General features: G+C 39.1%; 1 protein-coding gene across 5 annotated transcripts in view; it reads left to right on the top strand.

Annotated features, from left to right (window-relative positions):
• The window catches only part of LOC126946535 (endogenous retrovirus group K member 25 Env polyprotein-like), a 162,774-nt gene that overhangs the window by 125,012 nt on the left and 13,033 nt on the right, over window positions 1-24,729 (top strand). For all 5 annotated transcript variants that reach the window (XM_050776970.1, XM_050776969.1, XM_050776968.1 and 2 more), the window contains one exon: window positions 24,103-24,230. The gene's annotated coding sequence lies outside the window, so the exon portion shown is untranslated. The remainder of the gene's footprint in view (window positions 1-24,102; window positions 24,231-24,729) is intronic.

Genomic DNA, 24,729 nt, shown 5'->3' with positions numbered 1-24,729 from the left:
GAGCCTATGAATATCATTGTATGTGAGATGTGTCTCTTGAAGACAGCATATAGTTGAGTTTTGCTTCTTTGCCAACTTGCCACTCTGTGTCTTTTATGTGGGATGTTTAACCTGTTTATATTAAAGATCAACATTGATATATACTGATTGGATTCTGTCATGATTTTAGCTGGTTCTTATGCAGACTTGATTGTGTAGTTGCTTTATAGTGTTTGTGGGCTATATGCTTAAGTGTGCTTTTGTTTTAGCAGGTGTGATTTTTTATGACCATGTTTAGAACTCTCTTAAAGATCCCTTACCCAGCAGATCTGATGATAGTGAATTTCCTTAGCACATGCTTGTCTGAATTTCCTTAGTACGTGCTTGTCTGAAAAGGGTATTATTTCTCCTTAACTTATGAAGCATTGTTTGGCTGGATATGAAATTCTTGGTTGGAATTTCTTTTCTTTAAGAATTCTGAATATAGGTTCCCAATATTTTCTGGCTTGTAGCATTTCTGTTGAAAAGTCTGCTATTAGCTTGATGGGTGATACAGTTAGGCTTTTTGTCTCCACCCAAATCTCATCTTGAATTGTAATCCCCATAATACCCAAAACCCCAAGTGTTAAGGAATAGACCAGGTGGAGGTAATTGAATCATGGGGGCAGTTTCCCCCATGCTGTTCTCATGATAGTGAGTTCTCATGAGATCTGATGCTTTTAAAAGGGGCTCTTCCTCTTTTCTTGGTACTTCTCCTTGCTGTCGCCTTGTGAAGATGGTACCTTGCTTTGCCTTCACCTCCTGCCATGATTTTAAGCTTTCTGAGGCTTCTTCAGCCATACTGAACTGAGAGCCAATTAAACTTCTTTTTTTAAATAAATTACCCAGTCTCGGGCAGTTCTTTGTAACAGTGTGAAAATAGACTTATACAATGGGATTCCCTTTTTGGTGACCTGCCCATCTCTCTACCTGCCTTGAATATTTTTTAACATTGATTTTGGAGAATGTGATGACTGTGTATCTTAGGGATTGTCATCTTTCATAGTGTCTTGCAGGGGTTCTCTTCATTTTCTGAATTTAATGTTGACCTCTCTAGTGAGGTTCAGGTATTTTTGTGCACAGTATCCTCTAATATGTTTTTGAAGTTGCTTGATCTCTTCCACTCTCTCAGGGATGCCAATGAGTTGTCAGTTTGGTCTCTTTACATAATCCCATATTTCTTCTAGGTTTTGTTCATTCTTCATTATTTTTTCTTTTTTAGTTTTACCTCATTGAATTGATTCAAAGCACGTCTTTGAGCTCTGATACTCTTCTCAGCTTGGTCTGTTTTTTAATAATCCCAATTGTATTATGAAATTCCCATAGTGAGTTTTTCATCTCTATTAGATAGTTTGGTTTTACTAAAGTGACTATTTTATATTTCTGCTCTTGTGTTGCTTTATTGGATTCACTAGATGTTTTGGATTGTGTTTCAGCTATTCCAGAATCTCATTAATCTTCATTGCTATTCAGATACTGAATAATATGTTTATCATTCCAGCAGTTTCAGCATTAAGAACAATTGCTGGAAAGATAGTACAGTCATTTGGAGATAAGAAGACCTGCTAGTTTTTGAGATACCTGAGTTACTGTGCTGTTTTTTGGGGGTTTTTTGTTTGTTTGTTTGTTTTTCTCATGTGGGTGGGCTAATCTTCTTTTTAATCTTTGAAGTTTCTGTCCTTTGGATAGGCATTTTACTTTCTTTGATGCCCTTGTGGATTTGACTGTGTTGTAAGTTGAGCTCAGTTGACTGGCTTTGCTTCACTAGATGACTGGCTTTGTTTCGCTAGATGACTGTAGGGGGCCATGGATCAGCTCAGCACTCCTAGGCAATGTGCTGTAACTCTGGAGGCCTGGATCTAGGCACAAGGCATTGTTCTCTGGCCCTTTGAAGGTAAGAACCAACTGCATCTAAGTTTCTCTCAATCTGCTGGCAACAGCATTCTCATAGGGAGTGCCAGCAAAAGCACTTCATTGTAGCAGTGGCACTGGTGTCTGCATTCACATGCACTTGCCAACGGTGGTGGGATGTTAGGGTTTGTGTGTGCATACTTGTACTGGAGATAGCAATGCATTGGGATCCATGAACGTGCATTCACCAGCAGGAGTGCGGTAGAGTCAATGCATGCATGCTTGTCATGGTGGTGATGTGGCAGACTCCTCATATGTGTTTGTATTTGTGTCAGCAGCAGTGCAATGGGGTCCATGCACATGCTCTGGTGGTGTCAGGGTTGTGGCTGTGAAGTGCACATGTACATGAACCCATGGCAGAAAGGTTGTAAGTTTCAGACTTGTGTGCACACCAGCAATGCAAAGTAGGGGTTGGTGTCTGCAGGTGAGTGTACACCAACAAAGTAGTAGAGGGAAGCTGCAGGTGAGTGTGCTTGCAAAGTGGTGGGGGGATGCTTTGGGTGGGTATATGTTGGCAGAAACCCTTCTGCTGAAGCTGTCTACAGGTAGAGTCTGCCAGTGAAGAAGCTATGGCAGCAGTGACTGGGATGAACCCAAGTCGGGTGTCCAAGACTGTTCTGCCATTGAAGACAGCCAGGAAGGGATCTTGGAAGAGGTTGGCAGACAGGGGGATTCTCAGATCAAATTTGCCCTGTGCCACAGGCAAGACATTCATGTGTCTTGCCTCCTAGAGGAGCATGCCAAACCTTGGGAGATGGGCATCACTGGCTGTGCAGCCCTTCCTGTGTCAAATTCTCTGAGCTTCACACAGACTGGAGTCCTGTCCCTGCCACCTCTCCAAGCAGCTCTCCTTGCCAGCTCAAGTGTCCATGGGAGTCATGAGGTCTCTGGCAGTTTGGATTCTGGATGTCTTTGGTGAGATTAGGCCACTTCTTGGCTACTTAACATACCAGTTCCCTAGGAGCCAATGGGATCATGAATGAGTCCTGTTGCTTGCCAGCCCTGTGCAGGGTTTCCAGCTTCCTTTTCCCTCAGCTCATGATCTGCATCCTGCCTCTGTACACACTCAGTGCCTTCCTTCTGAAGATCTGTTCAGAGTGTGCTGGTCTTCTTAATGGTCTGGTCTCTTGGTGAGAAATGCTCTTTCTGGCTGCATATTTTGGCTATCTTGGATCTTCTTGGTTCTCTTAATACTAAATTGGTGGACACAATTCTAAAGATGGCCAAATAAGAACAGCTCCAGTCTACAGCTCCCAGCATAAGTGACGCAGATGATGGGTGATTTCTGCATTTCAAACTTAGGTACCAGGTTCATCTCACTGGGGCTTTTCAGACAATGGATGCAGCCCATGGAGTGTGAGCCAAAGCAGGGAAGGGCGTTGCCTTACCCGGGAAGCACAAGGGGTCGAAGAATTCCCTTTCCTAGCCAAGGGAAGCCATGACAGACGGTACCTGGAAAATTGGGACACTCCCACCCTAATACTGCACTTTTCCAATGGTCTTAGCAAACAGCACACCAGGAGATTATTTCCCGCACCTGGCTTGGAGGGTCCCATGCCCATGGAGCCTCGCTCACTGCTAGCATGGCAGTCTGAAATTGAACTGCAAGGTGGCAGCAAGGCTGGGGGAGGGGCGTCCACCATTGCTGAGGCTTGAGTAGGTAAACAAAGCAGCCTGGAAGCTCAAACTGGGTGGAGCCCACCACAGCTCAAGGAGGCCTGCCTACCTCTATAGACTTCACCTCTGGGGGTAGGGCATAGCTGAGCAAAAGGCAGCAGAAACTTCTGCAGACTTAAACATCCCTGTCTGACAGCTTTGAAGAGAGTAGTGGTTCTCCCAGCATGGAGTTTGAGATCCGAGAATGGAGAGACTGCTTCCTCAAGTGGTCCCTGAACCCCGAGTAGCCTAACTGGGAGACACTTCCCAGTAGGGGCTGACTGACAACTCGTACAGCTGGGTGCCCCACTTAGATGAAGCTTCCAGAGGAAGGATCAGGCAGCAACATTTGCCATTCTGCAATATTTGCTGTTCTGCAGCCTCTGCTGGTGATACTCAGGCAAACAGGATCTGAGTGAACCTCCAGCAAACTCTGACAGACCTGCAGCTGAGGGTCCTAACTGTTAGAAGGAAAACTAACAAGCAGAAAGGACATCCACACCAACCATCTGTGAGTCACCATTATCAAAGACCAAAGGTAGATAAAACCACAAAGATGGGGAGAAACCAGAGCAGAAAAGCTGAAAATTCTAAATATCAGAGGGCCTCTTCTCCTCCAAAGGAATGCAGCTCCTCACCAGCAATGGAACAAAGCTGGACAGAGAATGATTTGACAAGAGAAGAAGGCTTCAGACAATCGGTAATAACAAACTTCTCTGAGCTAAAGGAGGATGTTCAAACCCATCGAAAAGAAGGTAAAAACCTTGAAAAAATATTAGACAAATGTCTAAGTAGAATGAACAGCATACAGGAGACCTTAAATGATCTGATGGAGCTGAAAACCATGGCAAAAGAATTACATGATGCATGCACAAGGTTCACTAGCTGATACAATCAACTGGAAGAAATGGTATCAGTGATGGAAGATCAAATGAATGAAATGAAGCAAGAAGAGAAGTTTAGAGAAAAAAGAGTAAAAAGAAATGAACAAACCTCCAAGAAATATGGTACTATGTGAAAAGACCAAATCTACGTCTGATTGGTGTACCTGAAAGTGACAGGGAGAATGGAACCAAGTTGGAAAACACTCTGCAAGATATTATGCGGGAAAACTTCCCCAATGTAGAAAGACAGGCCAACATTCAAATTCAAGAAAAACAGAGAATGCCACAAAGATACTTCTTGAGAAGAGCAACTCCAAAACACATAATTGTCAGATTCACCAAAGTTGAAATGAAGGAAAAAGTGTTGAGGGCAGCCATAGAGAAAGGTCGGGTTACCCACAAAGGGAAGCCCGTCAGAATAACAGCTGATCTCTTGGCAGAAACTCTACAAGCCAGAAGAGAATGGGGGCCACTATTCAACATTCCTAAATGAAACAATTTTCTGTCTAGAATTTCATATCCAGCCAAACTACACTTCGTAAGAGAAGCAGAAATAAAATCCTTTACAGACAAGCAAATGCTGAGAGATTTTGTCACCACCAGGCCTGCCCTGCAAGAGCTCCTAAAAGAAGCATTAAACATGGAAAGGAACAACCGGTACCAGCCACTGCAAAAACATGCCAAATTGTAAAGACTATCGATGCTAGAAAGAAACTGCATCAACTAATGAGCAAAATAACCAGCTAACATCATAATGACAGAATCAAATTCACATATAACAATATTAACCTTAAATGTAAATGGGCTAAATGCTCCAATTAAAAGACACAGACTGGCAAATTGGATAAAGAGTCAAGACCAATCAGTGTGCTGTATTCACGAGACCCATCTCACGTGCAGAGACGCACATAGGCTCAAAATAAAGGGATGGAGGAAGATCTACCAAGCAAATAAGAAACACAAAAGGAAGGGGTTGCAATCCTAGTCTCTAATGAAACAGACTCTAAACCAACCAAGATCAAAAGAGACAAAGAAGGCCATTACAAAATGGTAAAGGAATCAATTCAACAAGAAGAGCTATCATAAATATATATGCACCCAATACAGGGCTCTCAAGTTCATAAAGCAAGTCCTTAGAGACCTACAAAGAGACCAAGACTCCCACACAGTAACAATGGGAGACTTTAAAACTCCACTGTCAACATTAGAGAGATCACTAAGACAGAAAGTTAACAAGGATGTGCAGGAATTGAACTCAGCTCTGCACCAAGCAGACCTAATAGACATCTACAGAACTCTCCACCCCAAATCAACAGAGTATACATTCTTCTTAGTACCACATCACACTTATTCCAAAATTGACCACATAGTTGGAAGTAAAGAACTCCTCAGCAAATGCAAAAGAACAGAAATTATAACAACCTGTCTCTCAGACCACAGTGCAATCAAACTAGAACTCAGCATTAAAAAACTCACTCAAAACCACTCAACTACATGGAAACCGAACAACCTGCTCCTGAATGACTACTGGGTACATAATGAAATGAAGGCAGAAATAAGGACGTTCTTTGAAACCAATGAGAACGAGGACACAACTTACCAGAATCTCTGGGACACATTTAAAGCAGTATGTAGAGGGAAGCTTACAGCACTAAATGCCCACAAGAGAAAGCAGGAAAGATCTAAAATTGACACCCTAACATCACAATTAAAAGAACTAGAGAAGCAAGAGCAAACAAATTCAAAAGCTAGCAGAAAACAAGAAATAACTAAGATCAGAGCAGAACTGAAGGAGATAGAGACACAAAAACCCCTTCAAAAAATCAATGAATCCAGGAGCTGGTTTTTTGAAAAATCACCAAAATTGATAGGCCACTAGCACGACTAATAAAGAAGAAAAGAGAAGAATCAAATAGGTGCGATAAAAAATGAAAAAGGGGATATCACAGCCCATCCCACAGAAATACAAACTACCATCAGAGAATACTATAAACACCTCTATGCAAATAAACTACAAAATGTAGAAGAAATGGATAAATTCCTGGACACATACAGCCTCCCAAGACTAAGCCAGGAAGAAGTTGAATCCCTGAATAGACCAATAACAGGCCCTGAAATTGAGGCAATAATTAATAGCCTACCAACAGAAAAAGTCCAGGACCAGACGGATTCATAGGCAAATTATACCAGAGGTACAAAGAGGAACTGGTACCATTCCTTCTGAAAATATTCCAATCAATACAAAAAGAGGGAATCCTCCCTAACTCATTTTATGACGGCAGTATCATCCTGATACCAAAGCCTGGCAGAGACAAACACAAAAAAGAGAATTTTAGACTAATAACCCTGATGAATATCGATGCAAAAATCCTCAATAAAATACTGGCAAACCCGATCCAGCAGCACATCAAAAAGCTTATTCACTACGATCAAGTTGGCTTCATCCCTGGGATGCAAGGCTGGTTCAACATACACAAATCAATAAACATAATCCATCGTATAAACAGAACCAAAGACAAAAAACACATGATTATCTCAATAGATGCAAAAAAGGCCTTTGACAAAATTCAACAGCCCTTCATGCTAAAAACTCTCAGTAAACTAAGTATTTATGGGACATATCTCAAAATAATAAGAGCTATTTATGACAAACCCACAGCCAGTATCATACTGAATGGGCAAAAACTGGAAACATTCACTTTGAAAACTGGCACAGGACAGGGATGACCCCTCTCACGACTTCTATTCAACATAGTGTTGGAAGATCTGGCCAGGGCAGTTAGGCAGGAGAAAGAAATAAAGGGTATTCAATTAGGAAAAGAAGAAGTCAAATTGTCCCTGTTTGCAGATGACATGATTGTATATTTAGAAAACCCCATCGTCTCAGCTCAAAATCCCGTTAAGCTGATAGGCAACTTTAGCAAATTCTCAGGATACAAATCAATGTGCAAAATTCACAAGCATTCGTATACACCAATAACAGACAAACAGGGAGCCAAATCATGAGTGAACTCTCATTCACAATGGCTACAAAGAGAATAAAACACCTAGGAATCCAACTTACAAGGGATGAGAAGGACCTCTTCAAGAAGAACTACAAACCACTGCTCAATGGAAGAACATTCCATGCTCATGGATAGGAAGAATCAAAATCGTGAAAATGGCAATACTACCCTAAGTAATTTATAGATTCAATACCATCCCTATCAAGCTACCAATGACTTTCTTCACAGAATTGGAAAAAACTATTTTAAAGTTCATATGGAACCAAAAAAGAGCCCACATTGTGAAGACAATCCTAAGCCAAAAGAAGAAAGCTGTAGGCATCATGCTACCTGACTTCAAACTGTACTACAAGTCTACAGTAACCAAAACAGCATGGTACTGGTAGCAAAACAGAGATACAGACCAATGGAACAGAACAGAGTCCTCAGAAATAATAACACACATCTACAGCCATCTGATCTGTGACAAACCTGACAAAAACTAGAAATGGGGAAAGGATTTCCTATTTAATAAATGGTGCTGGGACAACTGGCTAGCCATGTGTAGAAAACTGAATCTGGATCCCTTCCTTACACCTTATACAAAAATTAATTCAAGATGTATTAGAGACTTAAATGTTAGACCTAAAACCATAGAAACCCTAGAAGAAAACTAGGCAATACCATTCAGGACATAGGCATGGGCAAGGACTTCATGTCTAAAACACCAAAAGCAATGACAACAAAAGCCAAAATTGACAAGTAGGATCTAATTAAACTAAAGAGCTTCTGCATGGCAAAAAAAACTACCATCAGAGTGAACAGGCAACCTACAGAATGGGAGAAAAGTTTTGTAATCTACTCATCTGACAAAGGGCTAATATCCAGATTCTACAAAGAACTCAAACAAATTTACAAGAAAAAAACAACCCCATCAAAATGTGGGTGAAGGATTTGAACAGACACTTCTCAAAAGAAGACATTTATGCAGCCAACAGACACACGAAAAAATGGTCATCATCACTAGACATCAGAGAAATGCAAATCAAAACCACAATGAGATACCATCTCACACCAGTTAGAATGGCAATCATTAAAAAGTCAGGAAGTAACCAGTGCTGCAGAGGATGTGGAGAAATAGGAACACTTTTACACTGTTGATGGGACCATAAACTAGTTCAACCATTGTGGAAGACAGTGTGGCGATTCCTCAAGGATCTAGAACTAGAAATACCATTTGACCCAGCCATCACATTACTGGGTATATACCCAAAGGATTATAAATCATGCTGCTATAAAGACACATGCACATGTATGTTTATTGTGTCACTATTCACAATAGCAAAGACTTGGAACCAACCCAAATGTCCATCAATGATAGACTGGTTTAAGAAAATGTGACACATATACACCATGGAATACTATGCAGCCATAAAAAGAGATGAGTTCATGTCCTTTGTGGGGACATGGATGAAGCTGGAAACCATCATTCTCAGCAAACTATCGCAAGGACAAAAAACCAAACACCGCATGTTCTCACTCATAGGTGGAATTGAATAATGAGAATACTTGGACACAGGAAAGGGAACATCACACACTGTGGCCTGTCATAGGGTGGGGGGCGGGGGGAGGGATAGCATTAGGAGATATACCTAATGTAAATGATGAGTTAATGGGTGCAGCACACCAACATGGCACATGTATACATATGTAACAAACCTGCACGTTGTGCACATGTACCCTAGAACTTAAAGTATAATTTTAAAAAATTCTAGAAAGTAAAAATCCATTCCGTTAAAAAAAATACTATATTAGTAAATGTACATGTTTCCTGAGTTCCACAAGCTGTCCTGCCCAATTAAAGCTAAGTTGGGAGCTATGGGAATTCTGACACATAGCTGGACACTCAGAAGTACAGGTTGAAGCAGGGAGATTCCTGTGAGATGGAGGCCTCAACCTGTGAGGGCTCCATCTCACAAGATTTAGCACACTAGATCTTGTGAGATATGATCTTGTGCTATCTCACAAGATCTGACACTATCTAGCCCAACTCAATACTCTCAGAATTGAATTGAATAATAGAATACCCAGTAGGTGTCCACTGAAGAATTGCTTGGTGTGTAGGGAAATAATCCTCGCATATTAGTAGATGTGCAGTGTTCTGTGCTGTGTCAGATGAGCATAGAGGGAAAAAAAGTTTGTATTTTCCTCTAAGTTTCTCTGAAATCCCTTTCAAAACCACAACAGTCTTTTCTTTGCAGAAACATGGAAGCTGATCATAAAATTGGAAAATTGGGGCTCAGTATTGCCAAAACAATCTAGACAGAGCAGAGGAAATTTGGAGAACCACACTTCCTGTTTTCACAAATTACTACAAAGCTATAGTAGTTAATACAAAGTGCTACTGTCATAAGGGTAGACCTATATAAGGTAATATAATAGAATTCGGAGTCCAGAAATTAACCCATGCATTAATGTTCAATTGATCTTAGAAAGGAGTGCCAGGACCATTTAATGGGGAAGGAATAGCCTTTTCAACAAATGGTCCTGGATCAAATGGATATGCACATAAAAAATAATGGAGTTGCACTCATATTTCAAATGTATAGAAATTAACTAAAAGTAGATCAAAGACTTGAATGGGAGAGATAAAAGTATAAAATTTTTAGATAAAAAATGAAAATTTTAATGACATTTGATTAGGCACCTTTTTTTCTAAACTCTCTATGTTACTTTCAATTATGCAGTAATCATTTTGTCCTACCATTAAATATTATTTTAAAATATTATTTTAATGACAGTATACTAGTCGTTCCTCTTAATATAACTTATTTAATCATTTCCCTATTATTGGGCATTTATAAATTTTTGAAAATTTTCCTATCATAGTGTTTTGATGAACAATGATACACATCAAACTGTTTGTATTTCCATTTATAAAAATTTATAAAAGATTCCCAAAAGCAAAATAACTTACATTAACTTTTTTTTTAAGGTGGAGGTAGTATGGAAAAAAATATATTTTTTTTCTGTTTTTTTAAATTATACTTTATGTCACTCATAGGTGGGAATTGAACAATGAGAACACTTGGATACAGGAAGGGGAATACCACACACCGGGGCCTGTTGTGGGGTGGGGGCAGCGGGGAGGGATAGCATTAGAAGATATACCTAATGTAAATGATGAGTTAATGGTTGCAGCACACCAACATGACACATGGATAACATATGTAACAAACCTTCACGTTGTGCCCATGTACCCTAGGCACCTTTTTGAAGTATGACACAAAGATCAAGCAAGAAATGACAAAATAGATAACTTTGACTTCAAAATTTATTTTGTACATTGAAGGACACTATCATGAAGAGACAATCTACAGAATTAGAGAAAATATTTTCAAACCATCAATATATCTGATTAGAGTCTAGTGAACATAACATATAATGAACACTTAAGATAACAATAAAAAGAGAAAAATAAAAATAATTTGGTCAATTAAAGAACAACCAAATTATTTGAATAGATACTTCTCCAAAGAAGACACATATATATATGACAAATTAACACACAAAAATATGTTCAACATCATTAATCATATAGGGAAATGCAAACCAATAAGATGCTCTTATATCCACTGGGATGGCTAGAAATATTTTAATAAGGAAATAAATGGCATTGGTGATTTGGCAAAATTTGAATCCTCATATATTGAAGGAGGGAATGTAAAATAGTGCAGCCACTATGGAAAATACTTTCACAGTTTATAAAATAATTCTCTGTAGGATGCCAATGTGACCTATCAATTCTAATCCTAACTCTATAACCATAAGAATTGAAACCATATGTTCAAACAAAATCTTGTACACAAAAAAAATGTCTATCAATGGTTAAACAAAATGTGGTATAGCAAAACAATAATATATTGGGCCATAAAATTAAATTAATTACTGATATGTGCTCCAAAATGGATTAATGTTGAAAAGATGCTCCTTGGAAGAAAAAGGATGTCAAGAGTAGGCAATTTCATGGAGCCAGAAAGTAGATAAATGTTTGCCAATGACTTAGAGATGAAGATTATTGAGAGTATACGTTAATGAACATGGGAGTATGGAAATATTCTCTAATTAGATTGTGGTAATAGTTGCACAACATTGTGAATATACTGAAAACTGCTGAAGTTCACATTTTAAAATAGTAAAATTTATGTTACATATCAATAATAGAAAATAGAAAAATAATATACTCTAATATATTTCACATTGTACATGCATACCAGTAGGCTGTATGACTGTATTCATTTTATTTTATTTGTATAAACTTATGGGGTACCAGTGTAATAATGTTACATGGATATATTGTATAGTGGTGAAGTCAGGGTTTTAGTATATCCATCACCAGAATAATGTACATTTTATCCATTAATTAATGTTTCATCTTCCAAATCCCCATCCTTGAGTCTACATTGTGTATTATTCTACACTCTAAGTCCATGTTTACATGTCGTTTATCTCCTACTTATAAGTGAGAACATGAGGTATCTGTCTTCCTGTGTCTTACTTCCTGGGCCTCTTGAAGACAGCATAGTCTTAGGTCTTGTTTCTTTATTTACCTTGCCACTCTGTGACTTTTAATTGGGGCATTTAGCATATTTACATTCAAAGTTAGTATTGATGTGTGGATTTGATTCTGTCATCATAATATTAGCTGGTTATTTTGCAGACTTATTTATGTTGTTGCTTATAGTGTCACTGGTGTGTTTTTACATCAGTGTCTTTTTTTTAGTGACTGGTAACTGTTTTTCTTTTCCACATTTAGTGCTTCCTTCAGGAGCTCTTATAAGGCAGGTCTGCTGATAACAAACTCCCTCTGCATTTGCTTGTCTGAAAAGGATTTTATTTCTCCATCACTTATGAAGCATAGTTTGGATGGATATGAAATTCTGGGTTTGGAATTTTTTTTAAGAATGTTGAATATTGGTCCTCAATCTCTTCTAGTTTGTAGGGTTTCTGCTGAGAGGTCTGCTGTTAGTCTAATGGACTTCTTTTTGTAGGTGACCTGATCTTTCTCTCTAGCTGCCATTAACATTTTTTTTTTTTTGACCTTGGAGAATTCAATGATTATGTTTCTTGGGGATGATCTCCTTGTAAAGTATCTAACTGGTTCTCTGCATTTCCTGAATTTAAATGGTCACCTTTCTATCTAGGTTGAGGAAGTTCTTATGGATGATATCCTGAAATATGTTTTCCAAGTGATTCCATTCTCACTATCTCTTTCATTGCATCGTAGATTTGGTCTCTTTACATAATCCCATACTTCCCAAAGGTTTTGCTCATTCCTTTGCATTCTATATTTGTATGTTCTTGTTTGTCTGTCTTATTCCAAAAGGATAGGCTTCATGCTCTGAGATTCTTTCTTTCCACTTGGTCTATTCTGCCACTGATACTTATGATTGCATTGTAAAGTTCTCATAGTGTGTTTTTCATCTCTATCAGGACAGTAATGTTATTTCCTATACTGGCTATTTTGTCTGTCAACTTCTGAATTGTTTTATCATGATCTTTAGCTTCCTTGGATTGGGTTTCAGTGTACTCCTGTAGCTCAATGATCTTCATTCCTATTCATATTCTGAATTATATTTTTGTCCTTTCAGCCATCTCAACCTGGTTCAGGACTCTTGCAGGAGAGGTGATGTGGTCATTTGGAGGACAGAAGGTACCCGGGCTTTTTGAGTTGTCAGGATTCTTGGGTTGATTCTTTCTCTTCTTTCTGTGCTTATCTTCCTACAATCTTGCTGTTGCTTTCTTTATTTTATCCTATCTAATTACTTTGAGGGCTTGATTGTGGTATAAGTTGGATGCAGCTGTTGATTAAAAGAGTCAAACTCCATAAAATATTTGAAGAGATTTGTCCTGAGCCTAATATGAGTGACCATGGCCTGTGATACAGCTCTCAGGAGGTCCTGAGAGCATGTGTCCAAGGTGGTTTGGGTGCAGCTTGGTTTTATACATTTTCGGGAGGCATGAAACATCAGTCAAATACATTTGAGAAATACTTTGGTTTGGTCGAGAAAGGCAGGAAAATTCGAAGAAGGGGCTTCCAGGCTATAGGTAAATTTAAACATTTTCTTGTTTACTATTGGTCGAGTTTGTGTGAAGACCTGGGATTAATAGAAAGGAAATGTTCAGGTTAAGATAAAAGATTATGGAGACCAAGGTTTCTGAAGTCTCATAGTGGCTGCCCTTAGAGACAATAGATGACAAATGTTCCCTATTCAGATCTTTTAAAGGTGCTAGAATCTCAGTTAATATCTTCAGGATTGGGAGGGCCTGGAAGAAAAAGATCTAGCTGTATTATTAGAGAGTTTTTGCATATGCAAATTTCCCCCATAAAGGATGACTTTGAAGGGCCATTTCAAAATATGACAAAGAAGCATTTTGGGATAAAATATTGTGATTTTCTTCTTTGTCACATAAGGTTATGCGAGAGTCAGATTGGAAAGTAAGTCACGATATGTAGGGTTAAATAAAACCCATCAGATGATAATTTATAGTTTGTAGGGCAGGATTCCTCAGATCCCTTACATAGGAATTTGGATAAGATTAAGAAAAAAAATCAGATCTTAGTCCTTACAGCCAACTGGCTTCATTTCTGAAAGATTTTAGGTGGCCAGCGCTTACCTCCCAACTTTTGGACTACATTCTCTAACTGTGGGGAACTTGTATTGGGTCTCAACTTTGTTCCCTGCCTCCTTGAATTTAGGAATTTACTGCATAATGAGGGTCAAGGTGCTCCTGGACTGCTTTTCACTACACTCCAATGGGTAGTGTCAGCCAAAGCGTTTTATAGTATGTTTACAGCCAGATCCTTCCTCATTCACACATGCCAGCAGCAGCAGTAGCAGCAGCTGCAGCAGTGTGGTAAGTTGGTCCCAGGGTGCCTGCCTCCCTGCAAATATTTACCACAGTGGTAAAGGCAATGCAGGGTGGGAGGGAGGTACAGGCAGCCCCTGATGGTGGCCGTGGTCATGCTGGCAATGTTGTTGGCTCAGATGTTAGCTCATGGGGCACGTGGTCATGCTGGAGATGGTGCTGGCTCAAGGGTGGGCTTCTGGCAGGCACAAGTCTGGGTGCCTTCTTAGTGCTCCACAATCAGGAGTGGCTGCTCAGGGCAGGGAAGTATCCACTGTTTTCTGTTGAGTGTTAGTGCAAGAGTAAGGTACTGGCAGGGGTGGGACTGGCTGGCTCTGTGTCTGCCAAGGCTCTATTTACAATGGTGTTTGGTGAGTGGAGGGGGTCATACTGCATTCCTGCACACTGGCAGGGCAAGGAAAGCTGTGCAGAAGCTTCTTAGTTTAAGTGCCATTTGTCTCTTTCTGATTTTGTTGCCCATCCTATTGATTTCTTAATCATTAATCATTTGCCTAAACTAATATCCAGAAGAGATTTTCCTGGATTCCCTTCTAGTATTTAATAGTTTCATTCATGTCTCATATTAAAGTCTTTTTTTTTTTTTTTTTTTTTTTTTTTTTTTTTTTTTTTTTTTTGAGACAGAGTCTGTCTGTTGCCCATGCTGGAGTGCAGCAATTTTGGCTCACTACAACCTTGACCTCGTGGGCTTATGTAATCCTCTCACCCCAGCCTCCCAAGTAACTGGGACTACAGGTGTGCACCAACATGCCTGGCTAATGTTTGTATCTTTTTTGTAGAAATGGAGTTTTGCCATGTTGCCCAGGCTGGTCTCAAACTCCTGGACTCAAGCAATCTTCCCGCCTCAGCCTCCCAAAGTGCTAGGATTACAGGCATGAACCACTGCACCCAGTTGTATTTAAGTATTTAATCCACCCTGAGTTGATTTTTGTATATAGTGAGAGATTGGACTCCAATTTCATTCATCTAAATATGACAATCTAATTCTTCCACCACCATTGATTGAAAAGAGTGTCATTCTTCAATGTATGTTCTTGTCAACTTTGTCAGAGATCAGTTGGCTGTAGACATGTGGCTTTATTTCTGGGTCCTCTACTCTGATCCATTAACATATGTGTCCATTTTCATACCAGTTTCATGCTGTTTGGTTACTATAGCCCTGTAGTATAATTTGAAGTCAGGTAATGTGATGCCTCCATCTTTGTTCTTTTCACTTAGGATTGCTTTGGCCATTTACACACTTTTCTGGTTTTGTGTGAATTTCACTATTGTTTTACTAATTCTGTGAAAGAATAACATTTATATTTTGACATGATTGGATTTAATCTCTAGATTGTTTGGGTCAGTATGGTCATTTTAACTATATTAATTTTTCCAATTCATGAGCATGAGATGTTTTTCCATTTGTATTATCTATAATTTATTTTGTCAGTGTTTTGCAGTTTTTCTTTCACCTTCTTGGTTAAATATATTCCTGAGTATTATTGTAGATATTGTGAATGGAATTTCCTTCTTGAGTTGGTTCTCAGCTAAGATTATTGTTGTATAAATAGGATACTGATTTTTATACCTTTCTTTTGTATCCTAAATCTGTATTGAACTCATATGTCAAGTCTAGGAGATTTTTGTTTGAATCTTTAGGATTTTATAGATATATAAGCATAACATCTGCAAATAGCAATAATATTACTTCCTCTTGTCCAACTTAGATGGCTTTTATTTCTTTCTCTTTCCTGAATGCTCTGGCTAGGACTTTTAGTTCTATATTTAGTATGAGTGGTGAAAGTTGCATTCTTGACTTATTTAAGTTCTTAGAGGAAAAGCTTTCAACTTTTCTCTATTGACTATGATGTTGGTTTTGCATTTCTTGTATATGGTCTTTGTCATTTTGAGTTATGTTCTTTTTATAGTTTATTGAGCGTTTTATCATGAAGGGATGCTAAATTTTATGAAAAGTTTTCTTTGAGTATATTGAGATGATCATATGATTTTTATTCTCAATTATTTTTATATAATGTATCACATATATTGATGTGTGTATATTGAACCATCCTTTCATCTATGTTATAAAACCCACTTGATCATTGTGTAGTATCTCTGAGCTGTGCTGTTGGATTTGGTTCACTAGTATTTTGTTGAGGATTTTTGCTTCAGTGTTCATCAGTGTTATTGGTCTGTACTTTTTCTGGTTTCTATTTTCTATGTCCTTGTTTGGTTTTTATATCAGGATGATACTGGCTTCATAGATTGAAGTAAGGGAACTTCTCTCCTCCTCACATTTTTGGAACAATTTCAGGAGTATTGGTATTAATTGTTCTTTGTAGGTTTGGTAGAATTCAGTTGTGAATCTGTATGGGTATGGATTTTTTTGCTTTGGTTTTTATTTTTTTATTTTATTTTTTTTTAATTACTGTTCCAATCTCCTTCTTCATTGTTGGTCTGTTCTGGATTTCTATTTATTTCTTTTACAGTTTTTGTGAGGTTAGTTGTGTCCCAAAATGTATCTATTGTCTTTGGGTTGTTAAGTTTGTGAGCATTTGTTGTTCAAAATAGTATCTGATGATCATTTTTTTGTGTATGGTATGAATTGTAGTAGTTAATCTAGCTAGTGGTTTATCAGTTATGTTCATCACTTCTTTTTGTTTTGTTTTGTTTATCAAAACAAAAAAGAAACCTTTTTTGTTTTGAAGAACCAGTTTTTTGTTTTATTGATTCCTTTGTATTGGTTTGGTTTTTGATGTAGTTTATTTAGTTCTGCCCTGATTTATTTATTTATTTGTTTGTTTGTTTGTTTGTTTTCTTCTGCTAATTTTGGGTTTGTTCTTGGTTTGGTGGTTTCTTGAGGTGTGACATTAGGTTGTTATTTTTTGATTGCTCTACTTTGTTGATGTAGGCATTTACTGCTATAAACTTTCTTCATAGCACTGGCTTTGCTATATCCCAGAAGTTCTGGTATATATTTCCATTTTTATTCATTTCAAAGATTTTCTTAAATTTCTGTCTTAACTTTATTGACCTAAATATTCAGGAGCGTGTTGTTTAATTCCCGTGCATTTGTATATTTTCAGTGTTTCCTCTTAGTATTTCTGTTTTTTCCATTGTGGTCTGAGGAGATACCTGATATGATTACAGTTTTTAAAAATGTGTTAAGACTTGTTTTGTGGCCTAACATATGACCTGTCTTGGAGAAAGTTCCATGTGCAGTGAGAAGAATGAATGTATATTCTGCAGTTGTTGGGTAGAATGTTGTATAAATGCTTGTTAGGTCCATTTGGTCTAAAATTCAACATAAATCCAAAGTTTCCTTGTTGATATTTTTTGTCTCATTGATCGGTCTAGTGCGCTAAGTGGGACACTGAAGTCCCCCATTATTAATGAATTGCTGTATATCTTTTCTTTAGGTCTACTAATATTTATTTATGAATGTGGGAGCTTTGGTGTTGGGTGCATATAAATTTAGAATTGTTATATCCTCTTACTGAATTGATTACTTGGTCATATCTTCTGTAATATGATTGTCTTTTTTTACTGTTTCTGATTTAAAGACTGTTTTATCTGATATAAATATAGTGACTCCTGCTTTCTGTTTCTATTTGCACATAATATTTTTTCATACCTTACTTTCAGTCTAAATGTATCTTTACAGGTAAACTGAGTTTCTTGTAAGCTTGATATGGTTGGATCATGATTTTCTAAATCCATTTTGTTAATCTGTGTCTTTTAAGTGGAGCATTGAATCCATTTATATTTAGGGTTAATAATGATATGTTACATTTAGTTACTGTCATATTGTTAAAAAATAAAAATGTATAAAAGTATTATCCAGCTGTTTTATAAATTCTTTATTTTTCTCTATTAGTCTTTGGTGATATTCTATTGAATCACCATTTGATTTATTTCTCTTCATCTTTTGTGTGATGGTTTTATAATACCTGTGAGGTATGTTTTTCTGGGTGTTTTCGTGATGGTGAATATTGACTTTTAATTTCCATGTTTAGGATTCCTTTGGACATTTCTCGTAAGTTAGTGCAGTAGTGATGAATTTCTTCAGCGTTTGCTTCTCTGGAAATTATTTCTCCTTCTTTGAAGCTTAATCTAACTGGATATAAAATTGTTGATTGCAGCTTTCTCTTAAGCATTTGATAATACTATCCCATTCTGTTCTGACTTTTAAGTTTTCTGCTAGTATGTCTTCACTTAGTCTGATAGGGTTTCCTTGTGGTTCAGTAGACACTTTTCTCTTGATAATTTTACAATTCTTTTTTCACATTTTTTTAGACAGTCTGATGAGAGTATGCTATAGTGAATGCCTTTTTATAATGTATTTTCCAAGAGATTGTTGGTCCCCCCGTATGTGTATGTCTACATTTCTTTGCATAATCTGGAAGCTTTCATCAATTATTTCTTTAAATAGGTTTTCTATCATTTAAAAAAATTTTATTCCTTTTTGGGAATACAATTTGAAAGTTTGGTAGCTCTTAGTCCTATGAGTCTTGAAGGCCTTTCTCATTGTGTTTTATTCTTTTTAAAAGTTTTTGTCTTCATGGACTATTTCAACACACATGTCTTCAAGTTCTGAGATTCTTTATTTTGCTTGTTCTGGTATACTGTTGAAAAATTTGGCATGATTTCTAAAAGATATTTATATTCTTGATAAGTTGATTGTTTATATTCTGAATTGATTTTGTATTTCTTTGTATTGGTTTCAGATTTTTTCTTGCATTTCATTGAGCTTTTTAAAAATCAATATTCTGACTTATTTGGCATTTTGAGGATTTTTTGTTAGAATCTATTGCTAGAGAATTATTGTGATCCTTTGAAAGTGTCATAATACCTTGATTTTTCATGATCCTTGTATCTTTACATTGACCTCTGCATATCTGGGGTATCAGTCTTTTATTATTTTCGAATTTACTTTCATGGAGAAGGCTATTCTTGATGTGACTCTGGTGTATGTTGTGTAAGGCTGTTTGGCTGTGTGCAGTGGCAAAGATCGTATGATTTCCTTGCTTATAAATACCCTTAATATGATCTTTCTCAAATGCCAATAATCTTTCTCAAATGCCAGGTATACTAAATGGGTGAATGCGCTCATGATTTCCTGAACTGAACAGCTGGGGTGGCATGGCTTATGCAGGTAGCAGTGGTCATAAAAACATTTTGTCATTCCTGAGTGTTGTGTTCTTATGTCGGCTGTTATTGTAATGGGCTGTGCAGGTTCACCTGCATGCCAGTAGTTGGTGCCTGCAGGTTAGAGCCAGCTAAAGTGGTAGCAGAAGTGTTTATGCCCAACCTCTTTATCTGAGAAAATTGCTCAAGTGGCCCAGGTGGTGCATTATACCATGGAATGTTCAGGGGCATGAGTCTCATGTTCTGCCTTGGTTTGGAATTGAAACTAAGTGGAACCAGGCATGGGAAGCCTACACTTATTTTCCTCAATGGTAGATTAAAGCACCAGCCCTGTTGGGGGTGGCATGATGATACTCAGGCCTCTGGAAAAATGCATGGGTGAGGGGCAACTGCTTCTTCATCAAGGTCTCAGCCCAGAGAGGGAGGGGTGGTCCCAGTGCCACATTCTTAGCCAGTAGAAGTGAAATGTGCTCCCCCCTCACACCCCAGACCTGACATCATTCACTCTCCTGTACCAATTGTGGTAGGCAGTTTGGATATTTGGCTAGTCACTGCAATTTGCTTCTACTTTCCAACAAAGTCCCTAGTATTAGAAGTCACTGACTTGGTCAATACCATGCCTCCCAGGCAATTCTCCTCCTGCTCTGGTCCTAGAAGAGAAACTCAGTTCTGGTACCAGTAGCTGGAGTCCACACTACACTCCTATCTCTGTTCTGACTGTGGGAGCTCCTCCCGTTTCAGCCCTAGTTGTCCATGCCCCAGTGAAAATCTCTGTAATGCCAAAGACTGACACTGCTGCAAGCTCCCTTGACCCCACAGAGCTTACTAAGAGCTAAAATCTAGACTGTCATTTTTCTTTAGGTACCCAAGTCTGGGGAAGTACATGGAACACTTTCCAGAGCAGTTCCTTGTTTTAGTCTCCCAGCCATTACCCAAGATAGAGCTAGGGATTCAGGGAGTTAAGGTGCTCTCCTGTGGCCTGGATTTCACCATTCCCCAGTGGAAAAGTGGACTGCAGAGAAGCATTCACTCATGCTCTCCCATACTGGGGATTTGTACCCAGTATTTAGCTGGTCCCAGCCAAGAGAACTTCATGCCCTCCTTCTGTTTCCCAGATTCAGAATTTTTTTTTCATTTTTCTGCTTAACTACTGTGTTCCTTGTTGTATAATTTTCAGAGAAGAACCGCTATTTTTGCTCGTCTAAATGAATTAGGCATGTTGGAAAACCTCTAGTCATTAATCTTGAGGAAAATAAAATATGTGTATATTTCTTAGACTCATCTTCTATATTGTATTTAAAATAGACTTTTTGAAATACTGCTTTTAGTGCTTGTCCAATTTTTAATTATTTTTCATTTTTATTTCTTTGTATTGGCAACATTGGGATAAATATTTTCCTTGTTTCTTTTTCATTTAAATGAATTGCAAGCTAGTATCAAAATTTTACCACACATATTTGTTGTTCCAATCCGAGAGGTTTTATTTCACCCTATCATTGATTTATAGATAACACAGACAACTGCTGGGTTGTTAGAAATAAATATTCACTTTGTTGTATCATTTGCTCATTTCATTTCAGAAATTGATCCGTTATTATTTTACTCAAACATTTTATTATAAAATATTTAAACGTTCAGAAATATTGAAAGAATTAGGTTTTGAACATCCAAATATTCACAACCAACCTTCTAAGATTAACATTTTACTATAATTGATTATTTATCATATTTATGTATTTATATCACTATTAATTTATTAATACACCTTTTTATCTTTGCAAAATAATATTTAACATTAATAATGAAATATTTCAAACAGGCACAATAGTAAAGGGATTAACATAAATTCCTAAATGCATACCATCCAACTATTAAATTCTAACATTTTTATACTTGCTTTAGCTTCTCTTTAAACAAATAATTCATTACAAATGAAATTAAAACATTTTTTGTGCTATAATGTGATCCCATTTCCCTCTCCTTCTTATGTTTATCTTTCCATGTATATTATTAAGATCCTAGTACATATTTTAGTATATAAAAATAACATTTATGTTGTTTTGAAGTTTACAGTATTTACCAAAACAGTTTCATTTTGTATATTATCCTGGGGTGTTCCGCCCAATATTTTGTCTGTGAAATTGATGCATGTTGATCGTGTTAGCCCATCACACCATTTTGCAGACCGTCACCATTTTACAACTCCGATCAGAGTGGAAAATTCCACCGGGGCCTGAGCTGTGAGAAACATCCTGTTGGAAAGGTCCCAGGCCTAAACCCTGACGGCAATAAATTCATCCTGTCAGGTTCCACGTCTAACCCTGACTGCAGTAAATTCCTTCCTTTATCAACAGCCGAATACACCGCCCCCGCCCCATTTTCTCAACCATCCCCAACCTCTCCTGCCCAGGCCTAGAACTGCCCCAACCTGTAAGAAGGACTGGGGCTCCGATGCTAGCTGCAGGCCTTTCTCCCAATAAACCTGTGTTGCCCTTGAGCCGCCTCTGCTCCATTCCTTTCTCCCTTTCGTTCTAACATTTGGTGCCAAAACCTGGGATGGGGTCTGGATCCCACAACAGAGAGGTACTTCCTTGCAACCTGGGAAGGAAGAGGCAGCGGCAGCTGGCGTCGGGCTAATTCCCAAATCCTGATTGGCCTCCGGTTCCAAGCCCTGTCCATTTTCATCTTTCTATGGAGGAATCCTTTCTCTTGGCCCCATCCTCCCACCACTTTCTCCTTCCCCCTCTTTCCTCTCTGTGGCTCTGGCAAGGACCACTCCCATTGCATCTAACACCGGCCTCCAATTGTGGATGAGTTTCCTTTTCCACCCTCTGGATTCCTCTCATATTTCTACCTGTTAGCTAGAAAACCCCAGTGCCAGGTAAGAGGATTCCCCGGTCACCACTGGGTGACTCTGGCCTGCCTTGTCAGGGGATACCCTCAGAATGCTCACGGTCTGACCACTCTGGTTTCTGGGGGACCGTGGAGAGCTGCGAGGGGCACCCTGGCTCTTCTCGATCCCTTCTCATGGTTGTAATTAGGATACTCACTCCCCTACTTCACATTTTTCACCCTCCCAGCCACTCACATGGGACAGGGCTCCTCGAAATCCCCTCAAGACACCCCTGTCAGATGTCTCATCTGGAACCTCTGAACACTGGGATTGGCAGACTCCATTAAAACTAAATGCCTTATTTTCCTTTGTAATGTGGCCTGACCCCAGTATAAGTTGGACAGTGATGGCTGCTGGCCCAAATGGGACTTTTGACTTTCAAATTCAACATGATTTAGAAAATTTCCTCCAGCACAATGGCAAGTGGTCCGAGATGCCCTATATCCAGGCTTTTGCCAGTTCCGTCTGTCAGTCCTGTTCATCTTACCAGCTGCTGCTCTTAAACAAGAAATCTGCCAAAATGCCTCCCCTTCCAGACAAGCCCTCCTCCTCCTCCTCCTCCGATTTTTATCCAGCTGACGAATCCCTACCTGCCCCCCAGCCCCACTCCCACCACCATCTCCTCCTCCTTCCCCTTTGGCTCTACCACCCCCTTATTCCTATCTCTCATCTCTATCCTTTCCCCACCATAACTGATCTCATTCCCAGCCCCCTTCTGCTGCTGAAAACCAGGCACAGGCCCAGAGGCCCTCTGACATCTTCCCCTTGTGGGAAGTTATGGAGACTGAAGGCATAGTCTGAGTTCATGTTCCCTTCTCTGTAGCTGGTGTCTCTCAGATTGAAAAGAAACTTTGCTCCTTTTCCACAGATCCCACATCCTTCCGCAAGGAATTTCTGTATATCACTCAATCTTACAACCTTACCTAGCATGACATTTATGTCATCCTCTCCTCCTCCCTCACCCTGGAGAACAGGGAACATATCTGGATCAGGCCCAAGCAGACACCCTCCACTGACAAGATGCTGCCTATAACCCAATCGCAACCCTAGCTATTCCCAGAGCTGACCCCAATTGGGATTATCAGGTGGCTTCTGCAGACAGACAGAAACTAGGCCATATGATAGCATGCCTCCTAACTGGCAAGAATAAAACCGCCCTTAAGGCTATCAAGTATGAAAAGATAAAGAAATCACTCAAGGCCCCTGACAAAAACCCTGCTCTTTTTTCTTCCACCTTTCAGAGGCCATGATTAAATATACCACCTTAAGCCCTGACACTGTCGAGGACAGAATCTACCTCCACTTACGCTTCATTTCCCAGTCAGCCCCCGACATCCAAAAGAAACTCCAAAGACTGGAGGATGGCCCTCAAATCTCCCAAAGAGACTTAATCACAGTAGTGTTCAAGGTCTTTAACAATAGAGAGGAAGAAATAAAACCCCAAAGTTTAAAAGAGACCAGGCTAAATACCAGATACTGGCAGCTGCCATACAACAGGATTCCCCAATGCATACAAAAATCCTCAACCTCATGACAGTCCCCATCAGGAGCCTGTTTTAAGTGTAGCCAACAGGGTCCCTGGGCAAGAGTCTGCCCCAATCTCATACTGCCCTCAAAACCTTGCCCCATCTGTGATATCAAAGGACAGTGGAAGTCAGATTGCGCTCAACAAGACTCTTCACCCTGCTTGCTCAAACAGGTCCCGCAACCCAGGTTCCAGTCTGGCAAGCATTCTAGACCTGGCTGCTGAAGACTGACGGGGTCCAGGGTCTGCTGCCCCCACCGCCTTCACCACCTCAGAACCCAGGGTAACGCTGTCAGTCTCTGGTAAGCCCATACTCTTCCTTTTAGATCTGGGAACTAGTTACTCAGTTTTATCAGAATATTCTCGACCCCTCCTCAGTTCTTCTATCTCTATTGTGAGAGTCAATGGAATCCCCTCTAGGCACAGATTGGTCCTCTATTATGCAACCTATTCAATACCCCCTTCATCCACTCCTTCCTAATTATCCCTTAGTGTCCTACCCTTATCTTGGGGTGGAACATACTGAGTAAATTCCAGGCCTCCATACAACTAGCCTCCTCCAATTCTACCCCTTTTACTTTACTCTGATGCCCAGATGCTTCCCTCTCCTCCCCCTCATCTTCACTATCCATCTGTTACCTTCTGTCAATCCTGAAGTGTGGAACGTTTCTAAACCCACAATAGCCACACATCACATCCCAGTCAAAATAACCTACCAAGACTCCTCCATTTTCCTTCATCAGCCTCAATATCCCCTTTGCCCAGCCAGCCTCAGGGGCCTCAATCCTGTTATCTGTAAGC

The sequence above is a fragment of the Macaca thibetana genome, chromosome X, assembly GCF_024542745.1.
Source record: "Macaca thibetana thibetana isolate TM-01 chromosome X, ASM2454274v1, whole genome shotgun sequence".
In the NCBI taxonomy this organism is placed as follows: Eukaryota; Metazoa; Chordata; class Mammalia; order Primates; family Cercopithecidae; genus Macaca; species Macaca thibetana.
The sequence above is the reverse complement of the archived record's forward strand: the minus strand, read 5'-3'. Positions and strand labels throughout refer to the sequence as shown.